The following is a 13,219-nucleotide window of genomic DNA, read 5'->3' as shown; positions in this document are numbered from 1 at the left end:
CCAATCCTGAGAACTTTTCAGCTTACTAAGCAGATTGTTGAATAAAAATATCCCCGAAGATAATTTAAGAGTCCACAAGTTTTCTGTATTTGAGAGACTAAATGGATATTTAGCATTATCTAAATATAGCATTCTCTAAACATTGGCACTCTTCTCACAGAAATAACTTAAATAGAATTGAGTGATAGGATAGTTAAAATTATCTTTAAATATTTGTTCCAAAAAGATGGAACAAACTGCCTGGTTCCTATGGACAGATTTGTAAAAGTGCGTTAAATTGTTCTTTTTTAAAACAAGGCAATGCAAGCGAATCTTAAGTAATTCAAATACACCCAGCAAATCTGCCTCCTCCTCCATCCTAAGTCCCTAGCGACCCCTCCCCCAGGCAGCCAGTGCAAACAGCTTCTTAAGCATTCCTCCAGAAGGAGACATCCCTCAACAAGCAGGTGCGTGTGCCGTGCATTTTAATGGACTGTATTTTGAAAATTTCTCTGGATCATTGCTTAATTATACTTAAGAGCTGCAGAGTATCTTTTGTGTGATATCTATCTACACTACTGATATATATCTCTCTATTTTTATCTATGTTTAGAGGTAGACTGTGCGATCATTCTGTACTGTATACGACATAGCATAATACTAGTGTATGTTACAGCACAGTGCATCATAGTGCACGGCGGAGTGTGCAGTATCCCATGGTACGTACTGTACTCTGCATAGTGGTCTCTTGCGTTGATGTTCCATTATTTGTTTAACCCTGGGCTGGTCTAATTTTGGTCCCACCATCGTCTCCCCACTTTCCTGTTAGGCTGTTAACCTCCACAAAGCAGAGACTCGGTCTTGTTTGTACCCATAATCCACAGCACTTTACAGCAGTAGCTGGAATGTGGCAGGTGTTCAATAAATAGTGGTTGAATGAGTGAATAAATTGCAGGAAAAAAATATTTGTTTAAATTTACTTTTATTTACAACTAAATATCTTCATTATGAAAATTCTGAAAAATCAGGGAAAGAGAGAAGGTAAGAATCATAATCTGGGACCACCACTGTTAACACTTTGATGTCTTTCCTTTTCAGCCTTTCCTCTGTATACATTTTAATGTAGTTGTGATTTTATTTCTCTCATAACTTCTTATCCTGCTTTTTTCCCCAGTAGCATTCTAATATATGCATATTTCTACATTATTAAAAACGTCATAAGCATATTTTAAAATGGTTACTCTGTAATGGAGATAAATCATTAATTATTAACATACTTTTGTCTTCCTGAGTATCTGGCCTTCGTCTTTTCACTTTGGCCAAGATATCCTCTTGCTTGGCAGGGGAGTAATGTCAGGAGCAAGACTGAGGTAGGGGGGTGGGTATAGTTCAGTGGTAGGGTGCATGCTTCGCGTGCATCAGGTCCTGGGTTTGATCCCCAGTACCACCATTAAAAGTAAATAAATAAACCTAATTACCTCCCCTGTCCCTCTCAAAAGAAGACTGAGGTAATATTTAGTTTCTGACATGCAAATAGGATTACGTTGCAGGAGAAAGGATTTGCCATTATCCCTTTGGCCGATGCTCCCTCTTACCCATTGCAACCAAATGTGGACGACCCAGGCCATGGCGTCCTCCTGTGCTGTAGAGAAGACGCTGCTTCTGTCCTCGATAGCAAAGCATGCAGCTCACTGCTCTGCTGATGCGGGGCTGTGTTTAAGACAAAAGGAAGCAAAACCGAAGTTGGTTCTCTTTCTGTTCCAGAGGAAGGTCGGGCAGAGAGGATAGGGGAAGGGAAGAAAGTGAAAGAAGTAAATGTGGGTCCCAATGCATCGTGTATTTTATAACTGGAGGGAGCAGAGAGGCTCTGAAAGCGCCCCCTCCCACCCCACCACACCACATTCAGGATCTTGGGAGGAGACTTACGTGAGTAGCAGGGTAGCTCTGGCTGATTGCGAAGTGGATCTGTGCAGTCACGTTGGACCAGAAAAGGGTCTGACTGGCACTTTCTGAAACATCCCTCTACTCCCAGTGAGCTTGTAATGTTGAAAGCCAGTGAGCCTGTAAATGCTCGTGCTGGAACAAGGAAGTGCAGCAGCAAACCCTGGGGGGGGGGGGGGACTTCAGGCCAGGGGCTGGATGGGGCTATGATAACTGCTTAGAGGTGTTCAGCCATCGGAAGCTGAACAAGGCTTAATCAGCCAAGGAGCACGCAGGGGCTTGGCCGAGCCCAGAGATGAGATTGATCTAAAAGAGCAGCGGTCTGCATCTGGGAACGTCAGCAAGACGCAGAGCCACCTTGGGTCTGCTCCAGAGACCAGAGGAGGGAGCCAACACTGTGCTGGAGGGCACCTCCTCGTTTTTGCTGCCAAAAGGGTATGCAGGATGCCCTCTTTTACCCAGATAGCATCTTAATGAGAAAAGCAAGGGAAGCGAAGCTATGTGAGAGATTTAACCCCTTTTTATCCAGGGAGACTGAATTTCACCTAAATTACCAACAGATTAAATCAAATTGGACAGAGTTAATCTCTTCCCCCCACTAATCAGTGGAGTAAAACCAGAGGGATTAGAGGTTAAATAAAGCAAATAGAGTTTTTTGCACGTGTAAGTTGTAATGAGAGTTAAATTTTCTGATTGCTACCAAATCCACTACTTCATTGAGTGACAAAATCATAGTGAATTTGCCCATTCCCTTCTGGGTAGAATTTAAATTTTTCCAGCTTTGCATTATTAGAGATGTTATATGAACATCTTTGTGCCTTTAAATTTGTGGCACACAGGAGACACTAATAAAGAGTTCTTCAATAAGCTTTGAAGTGGAATTTTCACTAGGAATGTAGAATAGCTCATGTATGTGGACCTAGGCTTCCATATAACCAGGCAACACTTTGCTTCTTGTAGTAGAAGATGAGCCCCTAATTAGATGGATTGATGAGATGGTAAGAACCAGAGTAGCAAAAGAGATAATTGACCTCTGCATTAGAAATGAAATGAATTTGCGTGTGTGGGCCTGAGAGAGAAGAGGACAATGCAACATGGTAGAAGACCGGAGCCCTGTCTGAGAAGCGTCCAAGAGACTTCTAGGAACAGAGATACCGATCAAGGAGTTTTGAGTTGCATGTCTGTCTTGTGCATCCTGCCATTGCTTTGACAAAGGCTCCCATTCTCACAAATACCTCTGTGACGGTTTTATTTATTTTGTTGTTTTGTTGACTAGGGCTGATGAAAATTAAGGAAAGGGGTTGAATTCAGTATCTGGGTCAACATGATGGGAATTGGGACCATGCTGTTGAGCTGGTGAGATGATCTACAGTGATTCCCTTAAGTGAGTATTTCAGTGTATGTGGGCGCTCAGAGCTGGAAGTGACTCCAAGTGGTTCAGCCTCCTTGCCCCCCAGGAACCGATAAATGTTACAGAAACCATGGAAATTTCCCAGTTAATGGAATGGGAATTGAATTAATCTTGTCTAGTTATTAGAGTCTGGGGAATACCAGTTGACAAGTGGGGTGTGTGTATGTGTGTATCTGTCTGTCTATCTTTGCTGTCACCATCCAGTGGAAAGGGGGTTTCCCTCACTGTTTTAGAGATCTCCTACTCTCCAGTGTCCTCTGGGCAGAACACGTCCATCATCAGCCTGGGGTAAAAGCAATGGCAGGGTGGAGGGAGCTTGTGGGAGCATCTACCTGCAGGGGTATAATTACAGTATCTTACGTTATTTATTTTAGGTAGCTCAAGTTAATAAGCCAACTGGCTCTTCCCAGACTGCCATTTCTCTCTGTTCCTATACCTACTCAAAGCTATTTTAACTCATTCTTATCAGGGAAGAAGTATTAGTTTTGTAGGGATCTTGGGTCCACTGCTTGGTTCCAGGTTGAAACCTATTTCATGGATACTCAAACATCAGCAAATTTCCTGGACTCAACCTCAGTCTAGAAATTTCTCTTAACAAGTTGTCCTCTTTCTTCAGTCACCTCTTACTTGAGAGAACAGTCCTCTGTGTTCTCTGTGCACATATGTGAGCCCGTTCTAGGGGTCTTGCTTTGGTCACTTAATGCATCCCTTTTATGGTGGCCTCATGAATTGCCTGCCCCCCTTCTAATCTCTCACCTTCCTGTTTCCCCTTTTTGCTTCATTTTCTCTTGGTTTTGCTTAGGCTGTTTGCTCCCCATCCTTATTGCAGGAGATCAAGTCTGCCTGGCCCTTATCTGTGTTCAGTGTCAGCACAGTAACGCCTATGTTTGATCTTACAACACTCTTCATAGTAAAAAATGGCTTACCATGTAGCAGGCAAGGGTCTGGAGAGACGGACATTCCTAGAAGCATCTTAAACACTGAAAAGTAGGAAAGTCATCACTTCATATGATTAATGAAGTCTGAACAAGGCTATCAAAATAGGGCTATGAGAATATTGCCAAAGAAAGGAGATTACAGATTAGCACCCAAAAAAGCATTTAAAAAGACTAAATTTTAGAAATTGCTGACATCCCTGAAATAGAATTTCCAGAGCCAGAGTCAATTTTAAATTCCTTTACTCTTGCCTTAAGCATTAGCTGTACTTGGCAGAGCAGGCGGAGAGTTAAAGACCCTCCCCAGGACCGCCAGATGCCTTGTATCTGCCAAAAAGCGAAGAGTTGAAAGTAGCCTGATAACCGACTGCAGGCAATCTGAAGCTTGGCATAATTGTATAACATGAGGCTCTTGGGAGAATGACGATAAATCGAATTGGCAGACTGCCCCTGCCTTCCCAGAGGCGGAGAATGGGGATACAAAGTATGTAGAAGGGAGATGGGAAAGGAGACCGCAGATGTAAACCCTCCTGGTAGCTTTCACCTTCAGAAGTGAGAAGCTGGGGGTTATTTGAAGAGTGGGGGCAGGGAGATGGATAGAAAAAACAAAAACAAAAAACACATGGTTACTCTGTAGAACAAATATCCACAGGAAGCTCTCCTGGGCTGAGACACCTCTGCTAGGTTAAGTTCAAAGGAGTGTTTCTCAACTGGTGAAGTTTTTCTTCCCTTTCCTCCCTCCTCTTAGCCCAGTGCCTCACGTTTAGTGCATGGACTGAAATCTTTTTACTTTACGTGCTTCAGTGTTTCAGCCAATGTTGTGACGTTTAACAATAAGATCAAACTGCATGTGGATGGAACTTGATACGTTAATAACAGCTTTCACAACCTTTAAAACTTAGTCATTTTAAAATTAAGCTTACTGCTCATGTCATCACAACAATCGGTGAAGTGAAGAAGGCATTATTCCATCTCACTCTACACGCGGGGAAACTGAGGCCCCGGGACTTGTTTGCTCCAGGTTAAACAACTGCAAGAAATGGAATCAAAACCTGTGTTTTCTGATTTGGAAGCACTTGCTTTTGCTCCATTCGCATAGACTTCCACAGAGATTTTCCATGTTAAATTCCATTCACCTTGACTTTCAGCCCCATGTAATAAGGATTTGATCATATGAACTCTCTCCTTGACCTTAGTTTTACCTGTCTCAGTGTAGAATATATAAATGTTTGAATTTATCAGCATCGGGTGATTATTCAACAAACATGGCGAACATCTGACAAGGTCAGGCCCTGAACTCAGCTCCAGGACTACAGAGACCAAGAAGAAGCAGCCTTTGCTCTTGGATTGCCCATTGTTTATCCCAAGGGATATGGCCATGGGGAGATAAATGACAAAATAACAGATGCTGTGAGAGACACATGAACAAGAAGACCTGGACACACTGAGGCCACAGCATCTAATTCTACTTGGGGGAGATGGAGAAGGGGGTGATGTCAGAGCTCTGCCTTCAAGGAGGAAAGGGGTTTGCCAAGTGGTGAAGAAGGGGGAAAGGGTACTTTGGTGAGAGGACACACCACACTTTTAGCACAGAGTGAGAGAGATGCCCGGGGGCCTGAAGCCTGGAGATGCTTCAGGGAGGCACGGCTGGATAGGGGCCAGCTTGCTGAAGTCTCTGCAGACCCAGCTGAGGAATTTGTACCTGTTCTGTAGGCAGTGGGGACCACCAGAGGATTTTAAGCAGGTTATTTGATATTTAGAGGAAGATTCAATAATACGGATATATGGCTATTAACCTTCTGGGACTCAGTATAACTTGGTTAAAGATGAATTTTCCTACAGACAGAGCCGTGGTTCTGAAGCCGCAGCAGTTACCAGAATTCCCCAGAGGGCTTTGTTAACACACAGGCTGTAGGTTCCCAGTCCCCAGAATTTCTGATTCAGTGGGGCTGGGGACTGGGGCACTGGAGAAGCTGCCTATCTAACAAGTTCCCAGGTGATGTTCATGTGACTAGTCCAGGGTCACGTTTTTTGAAAGCTACTGCTTTTGGGAAGAGTTTGTTGCCTGGAGAGGACCTAGAAAGAATACCTCTAATTTAATTAATACAGTAAAATGGAAACAAATCGTATTTACTGAGGCATTTGAGATACAATAAAGGTTTAAAAAAATCAGAACCAAGGGTTGCAGTCATCATCAAATATGAAATATGAAGTATGCATGAGGCCCTGTGCTAAATGCTTACAGAGCAAGCTGACTGGGCCTGGCTCTGTGTTCTCCCAAGATGACACCTGGGGGAAGGCGGAGACAGATAACTGACCAATCTTCAGTTTACCGCTAATGGGTCTTCTACTGTTTTCATTCAAAAAAAACAAAACAAAACAAAACAAAACAAAACATTTAGGAAGCAGAACTATAGCCGGGATAGAAGTTGTCATAAATTCTGAGATTTGCACCAAAATTATTCTGTCACATTGCTGAAATTTGGGGGTGGAGGGAGGAAGTATGTAGCAATCACAGACCATCTTATGTGGCAAAATTGTCTCATGATTATGAATCATCTGACCATTAATCAGGTGGAAAAAGGGAAAACCAGGAGTTGAGTAACAACAGGAACGTGTTTGGAGCGGGCAACTGGATCGTGTAATGCGTGTAAAGGACGGTAGGGCTTTTGGTTTCTAAAATAGATGTCTCTCTAGGACTCTTTCTTTATACCTGTGCTCTAGGAGGTAGTATCCTTTTTGCCTCGATTATAAACAGCCTCTGAACGTGACAGGAGTGGATTTCAGACGAACCTTCCCATGTCTGCAGTGACTAACCTTCTGTGACCTTCAGTCTGCGCTCTCAATCTGGGGAGTCTGTTTCATGAAATATTGATAGAGGAGATGACTTCAGAGCAATGCATACAGAATGAATGATGTTTCTTTGATGTGTTAAGCCATCTTCCTGCCTTAAAGATGCTGAGGCAGAAAATAGCCATTAAAAGAAACCGTTCTTAGGAGGACTCCTCACTTGATTGACAACTGCAGTTAAATATGCATGACAGACTTCAGACCTCTCTCCTCTTGAGTGGTAGCAGCACTAACCCAGCCCTCTCCAACAGGTAACTCCCCAAGGCGCTGGTGGGTCTACCTGCCGGACAGAAGACAGCGTTGTTCACCTGGATTGCCTGCAGTCAGCTAAGGAGATCTCCTTTGCCTGCCTCTGGTCGCCCTCGTCTCTACTCCATTCTTTTAGATCAGTTGTTTTCAACTGGTGCGCCCAGACACACAGGTGGACTTGAACTTACTACAGGTCTAAAGACACATTTTCATTAGCATGTGAAAGTACTTTTGGCTACAACCGAGAACAACCACAGAGCAGCAACACCAACTAACATGTAGATGACTCTCAGCAGGTGCCAGGCGCTGCTCTAAGCGCTTGAAGTGCGTCATTGACTTAATCCTCAAGAAAGACCTAACGAAGTAGATTCTGCTGCTGATCCCACCTTCCGATGAGGAAACTGGGGCAGAGAGAGGGAAACTTGCCTAAGTTACCACCAATAGTAAGCGGCACAGCTGGGTTTCAGAATCTGCTCCTGAAATACCGTCAGGATGAAACAAATACTCTTCCCAGCTAGACGTTCGCTAAGCTGATTCCTGCCCATCCTTGGAGATCCGGCTCAGCCACCCTCCTCTTTGCCGCGTTCCCTGCTTCCTTCCCACTCCTCCCCTGAAGGAGAAATTGCAGCTTTATCTGTGCTCCAGGAACAGCCCTTGGTAACAGTGCTTATCCCGCCATGGTTGATGCATTAATCACCCTGCGAGTCTGAGAGCTCCAGGCTGTGACTGACTCACGCCTGTGTTCGTCTGTGTCCTGCAAGGTCTGAAAGGCTGTTGATCTTCAGTAATTCTGTTGCTGAGTTGAAGGAGTGGAGATCAGGGTATTTTATGTATGACTCTTTAGGAGGAAATTGCATCTCCTTCCAAATAGATTTTAAAAGCTAATTATTAGTATTCTGAATTCGATTTCATTCTATTACACAAACAATATTAAGAGAATGGCTAAGGTGCCTGCATGCCGGACCTTAGAGACTAGCGTGGGAGGCACATTACCTAATTATGGCAGCGAGTCTGAACACTCTAATAACATAGAGCAAGGAGTCTTACCTGGCCCCGGGGGAGGGGAGGTTTCCCTGAGATCATGACACTTAAACTGAGACCTAAAAGGAGAAAAAGAAATAGTCAGGTGAGGAGGGGGAGAATCATATTCTCTGCTCTGACCTGCCAAAAAAAAAAAAAAAGGCAAGATTCTCGCCCACTCTGGAGATCTTATGTTCTTTCAAGATATGGATAAAATTCTGCTCTCGCCAAAAAATTTCTCTGAATATTTTAGCTTTGTGACATATTTCCTCTGAAATCCTACATTCACAATATTCTACAATAAATTTGAACGTCAGGGGTGTGTCCCATATTGGGGGCACTGGGTTATTTCATGCAAGGACAACCTTGCGTGTTAGGTGTATCTTTCCTTTTTTCAGATGAGAAATTGAGGCTTGGTGAGGTCAGGTGATATTTCTAAAATCTCATAACTGGTAAGAGCAAAGAAGAGAGTTGGATTTCAAATTTAGGCGTGTTTGGTAGTTTTTGCAAGAGTTCTATTAGGCAGGTACTCTTATTTCCATTTTACAGATGGAGAAACTGAGATCCAAAGAATATTGGCCCCAAGTGACAAAGCTCTTGAATGTGGCAGCCTCTGGATTCCAGTTCAGGTCTGTTTTCCTCCAGAGACTGTGCTCTGAAGGGCTGGCACTAAGAAAGTCGCTCGGTAGACTCCCTCTGGTCTGAGCCCATGTGCCAGCTCCGTGATTGCTGTCCCGAGTCACTGTTAGGAGGCATTCTTGTGACTCCAGAAAACTCCAGATCTTGCTACCATAGGGTAGCCATCCATGGACCAGTGACACCACCATCACCTGGGAGCTTATTAGCAAAACAGAATCTCAGGCCCCATCCTAGACCTATTAAATCCAAGTCTGCATTGTAACAAGATCCCCAGATAATCCCAGATAACGCTCATTGAAGTCAGGGAAAACTCTCACGTAAGGTGGGCCTTAGAGTCAGCCCTTGCAATGACAGTGGAGTGTTGGCTTTCTGGACCCCAGGACAGGTCAGTTCTTAGACTCTAGGCCTGCGGAGAGTCCTGGGGCTCTGGACTGGGCTGGATTTTCTCATTGACCCCTAGGAGGTCCTGGTGCCCTGTGGAGACTGAGGCCACAGTGGGATCTTTGAGCTGGTGTCTAATATATAAAGGGCCCCTCTGGGACTGCTGTTACCTGTGAGCTGAATTTTTAGCTTGTGGCAGTTTGTAAGCTACAGATTGAAATTAAAACACACCAATAACATGATGAATTTTAATATTCTTGGAGGAAGAAAGAGATAAATATCATGCTCACATTATAAAAGGACTTGCAAGAGCCAAATAACGTTTTCCATAAACCCCTGCAAACGTGTGGCAGGTCTATAATTATGATTCTGTTCAGGTGGCTTCCTTGTCTGTGTTCCAGCCAATAAAAGACCACAATAACACTACTGTGTTTTAATGAAATTGGCCATCTTTATCTTTGTAGGTGACTGTTTGTGCTCATCTGTTTATTCATTCATTCATGAACACTTACTGAATGCTGGGCGCCATCCTTTACTGAGAAAACTATATATTTTTTATTACTCAGTATAACAAGACTATACCTAAAAGACTGAACGCTTGCTACACGAGGTGATAATGAGATGATTTAATGTTTTAAAAACCTGGGTCCTATTTCCTCCTCAGCTGGAAGGAAAGGACTTCAAAAATAGCACTGTTCATGGCATTTGTGAATATTTGTGCTTCTTGCTGGATAAAAGCAAGTGCTGGTAAAGCAGAAGAAATAAAAATTATACTGGGTGTGGCAAAGTCCTAGAGACTGAGGTCACCTTCTTTTCTACTTTGATTAGATTTTCAAGACGACTTCTCCTTCATGTGAACCTGTCCCACTTAGGGATTGTGTTATAGGGGATTGTGTGTGTGTGTGTGTGTGTGTGTGTGTGAGAGAGAGAGATACAGAGAAATAGAGGCATGGAGAGAAACAGAGAGGACTATGTACATAAGCCGAAATAAAGGCCAAGACTGTCTGAGTGGTTTGTTTTTATTTCTATTTCTTGTGGGAAAGAGACTCCTTTCCAGCTCTGAGTGCCAGAGCTGACAGCAGGTATTTAGTATTCATTTTTTTTTCTCTCCAAAGTTTAGTCTATGGGGCTGAAAACTGTGGTTGCAACATTAAACAGTCTAAGTGCACTGTCTCTGTGCCAAGTCCTGTGACAGAAGGGCTTTGCTAGTACACGCCAGGGAGGCAAGGGCTCCGGAGGCCCTCTCTTTCTCTTTTCGAATTAGGTCATGACGATTTAAGCGCTCACCACTTGGGGTGACTGCGAGTTTTCCAAGTTGGCATGATGTATGGCTCTGAAAAGACAGTCACCAGCTCCAAGAATGCCTGTGTCGTCTGCCTACGAGGTGTTTACACAGAAAGCAAGCGAGCACGGAAATAGTGAATTGGCTTGCTGCTGGAGTTGTGCTCAGTTTCGGATTTTGCGCGCGCGCGCGTGTGTGGTTTTGCTCGGAGGCCTGTTTTCAGAATTGATATTATATATTTCACAACTGGAAGGTGCCCACGAGCCCCTCTGCGTAGCAGCAGTGTCCTGAGGTGGAGGGTACTAATCTGATCCCAGCCAGAAGCCGGGCCACCCAGGGAGAGTCCGAGAACAGGAAAACGCCTGCTTCTGTGCTTCCTATGTCTCTTCTGTCCTCTTCCTTTTGTTCCTGCAGGGATTCAAAATATGAGCATCACTGTCCAAGCAGAGGAAGTCTGGGTCATATCCTGTGTGCGGGAGCTGGCAGATGCTGGTTCTCATTTTTCCTCTTATCTCAGATGGTGCTACTGCCTCCGTTGTTTATATAACTCACTCACTCAATCATCCTACAAACCCTGGCTGGGTCTGTACGTGCCAGGTACCATCAGAGATGTTGCGGATGGGAGGTGGGTGAGGCATTGTCTCGTCCTTCAAGAAGCTCACAGTTCTGTTAAGGAGACAGGCATGTAGACTATAACAATATAAGGTTTTTTAAAAAAGCCTCCTTGTGGAGACACAGGGAAACATGAACAGACGAGGGAATGACCAGCTTTGTGGAGGAGGACTGAGGTGGGCCGCACCCATGGTGAGCGGCCCTGGAGTGTTGAAGCGTGGGCTTCAGTTTGCCAGGCCAGACACAATCCTTTCTCATTAGTGACTCAGCTGTGAAGTAACCACGCCATATCAGTACGTCATTTATCTTGTTTGTTTTTTTTCTCTTAGCCAAGCATCCCTGCCCCTGGCTGAGGAATCTCAGGGAGGCAGGAGAGTGGAGCAGGCGAGTGGCGGAAAGCACAGGCTTGGGGTCTGAATGCCCGGGAATCCGAGCTCGGCCACTCACAGCTCCCTGACTTTGGGAAATTTGCTTAACCCCATCCAAGCCTCTCTTGCCCCTCCAATAAAACAGCACAATAACCCAGTTCCATAGGATTGGTGTGAGGCTGTGGGGAGATAATGAACGGAAAGGATTTAGCCCACTGCCTGGCACCTAGAAAGTCCTCAACACGTGCTGTTGTTCTTATTCAGATGCAAACGTGTCACCTCCTCCTCACCTGCTTCTCTAACTGCCAGGTAGTGGCCTAAGGACCTGGCTTTGGAACCGTCCATCCCTGCCTGGGATGTAGCCACGGGCGGCTGACAGGGTGCGTCTGGAATCAGCGGTTTCTAATTTCAATGCCTCGTTAGATGTGAACTTCAGATTTTTAACAAATTGGATTATTTCACAATAATTCAATTTATACAACGTGGACAAAATCATAAACGGATTTACTAGGCAATCAAAACAAACATATGTAGCTCATTATATTCTTATCTTACCACACAGAGTGCATAACTGTAAGCTGAGCTTTCACCGGTTCCTCCTTACTTGGAAGTTGGGAAGTGATTGATGGCCAAGGGTAGTAAGTCCGTGTTGCAGCCCAATTTGTGGGCCTCTTGGCCCTCAGTCAACCTCTATTTTATTTGCCACGTTATCCTCATTGATTTCAATCACTCGACAGACCATCATCTCATGAGGGTATTTTTATTCATGTCAGTAGGTTACTATGGCAACAGATAGCCTCTCCATGTTGCGCAATCCTCACAAACAGCTTCATCCATCCATCCATCCATCCATCTGCCCATTCAACTGCTAGTTAGGGACTGAGTATGCAGAAAATACCTATTGCTGGGAAACAGATGGTTCCTTGCCTTAAAGAGCTCACAGTTTGGTGGAAAAACAGAAGAAAAGCTACCCAGTAGTTACCACACAGTGTGGTGAGTGTTCTAATCAGTAAAAGGGGCCAGTGGAGAGAAGAGAGGCACTAACATAGAGAAGTCAAGAAAACTTCCCAAGCAGAGCACTGAAGGAAGGAGGAGGAAGACTCAGACAGGCGAGGGGAAAGCAAGGACACTCCAGGCAGAGAGAACAGCATCAGTCGATGCTTGAAGTCAAAGGAATCACGACTCGCATATGAATGATGAGGAAGCTGGTGTAGCTGGCCCGTGGGACACGTGCAGGGGAACGGATGACATGAAGATGGAGAGGTTGACCAGGATGAGATGGAGCCGTGCTGAGAAATTTTAACTTCATAGAAAAGATGTTAAGACCTTCTGAAAAGATTATAGAAAGGGTCAGTTTTCTGCTTTGGAAAGTTCACTCTGGCTGCAACGCGAAGGATGGAGTGGATGCGGACAAGGCTGGAAAGAGAGGGGAGGAGTTGCAACCATTCAGACAAGAAATGATGAAGGCTCAAACTGAGGTGAGGGCAAGGAGGACAAGAGAGGAAGGGAAGAGAGAGCTGGCTAAGCGATGCAGGGTGAGCATATGGTACCA

At 44.5% G+C, this 13,219-nt stretch overlaps 1 long non-coding RNA gene across 1 annotated transcript in view; it reads left to right on the top strand.

Moving 5' to 3' along the window:
- LOC116665917 overlaps positions 1-10,392 on the top strand; it is a 74,942-nt gene extending 64,550 nt beyond the window's left edge. The window contains exon 7 of the long non-coding RNA XR_004322750.1: positions 7,368-10,392. This is a non-coding gene — a long non-coding RNA (uncharacterized LOC116665917). The remainder of the gene's footprint in view (positions 1-7,367) is intronic.
- Positions 10,393-13,219: the final 2,827 nt, after the last annotated feature.

Source organism: Camelus ferus, chromosome 9 (genome assembly GCF_009834535.1).
Source record: "Camelus ferus isolate YT-003-E chromosome 9, BCGSAC_Cfer_1.0, whole genome shotgun sequence".
Taxonomy (NCBI): domain Eukaryota; kingdom Metazoa; phylum Chordata; class Mammalia; order Artiodactyla; family Camelidae; genus Camelus; species Camelus ferus.
Note: the sequence above shows the minus strand (reverse complement) of the source record. Positions and strands in the feature narration are given on the sequence as shown.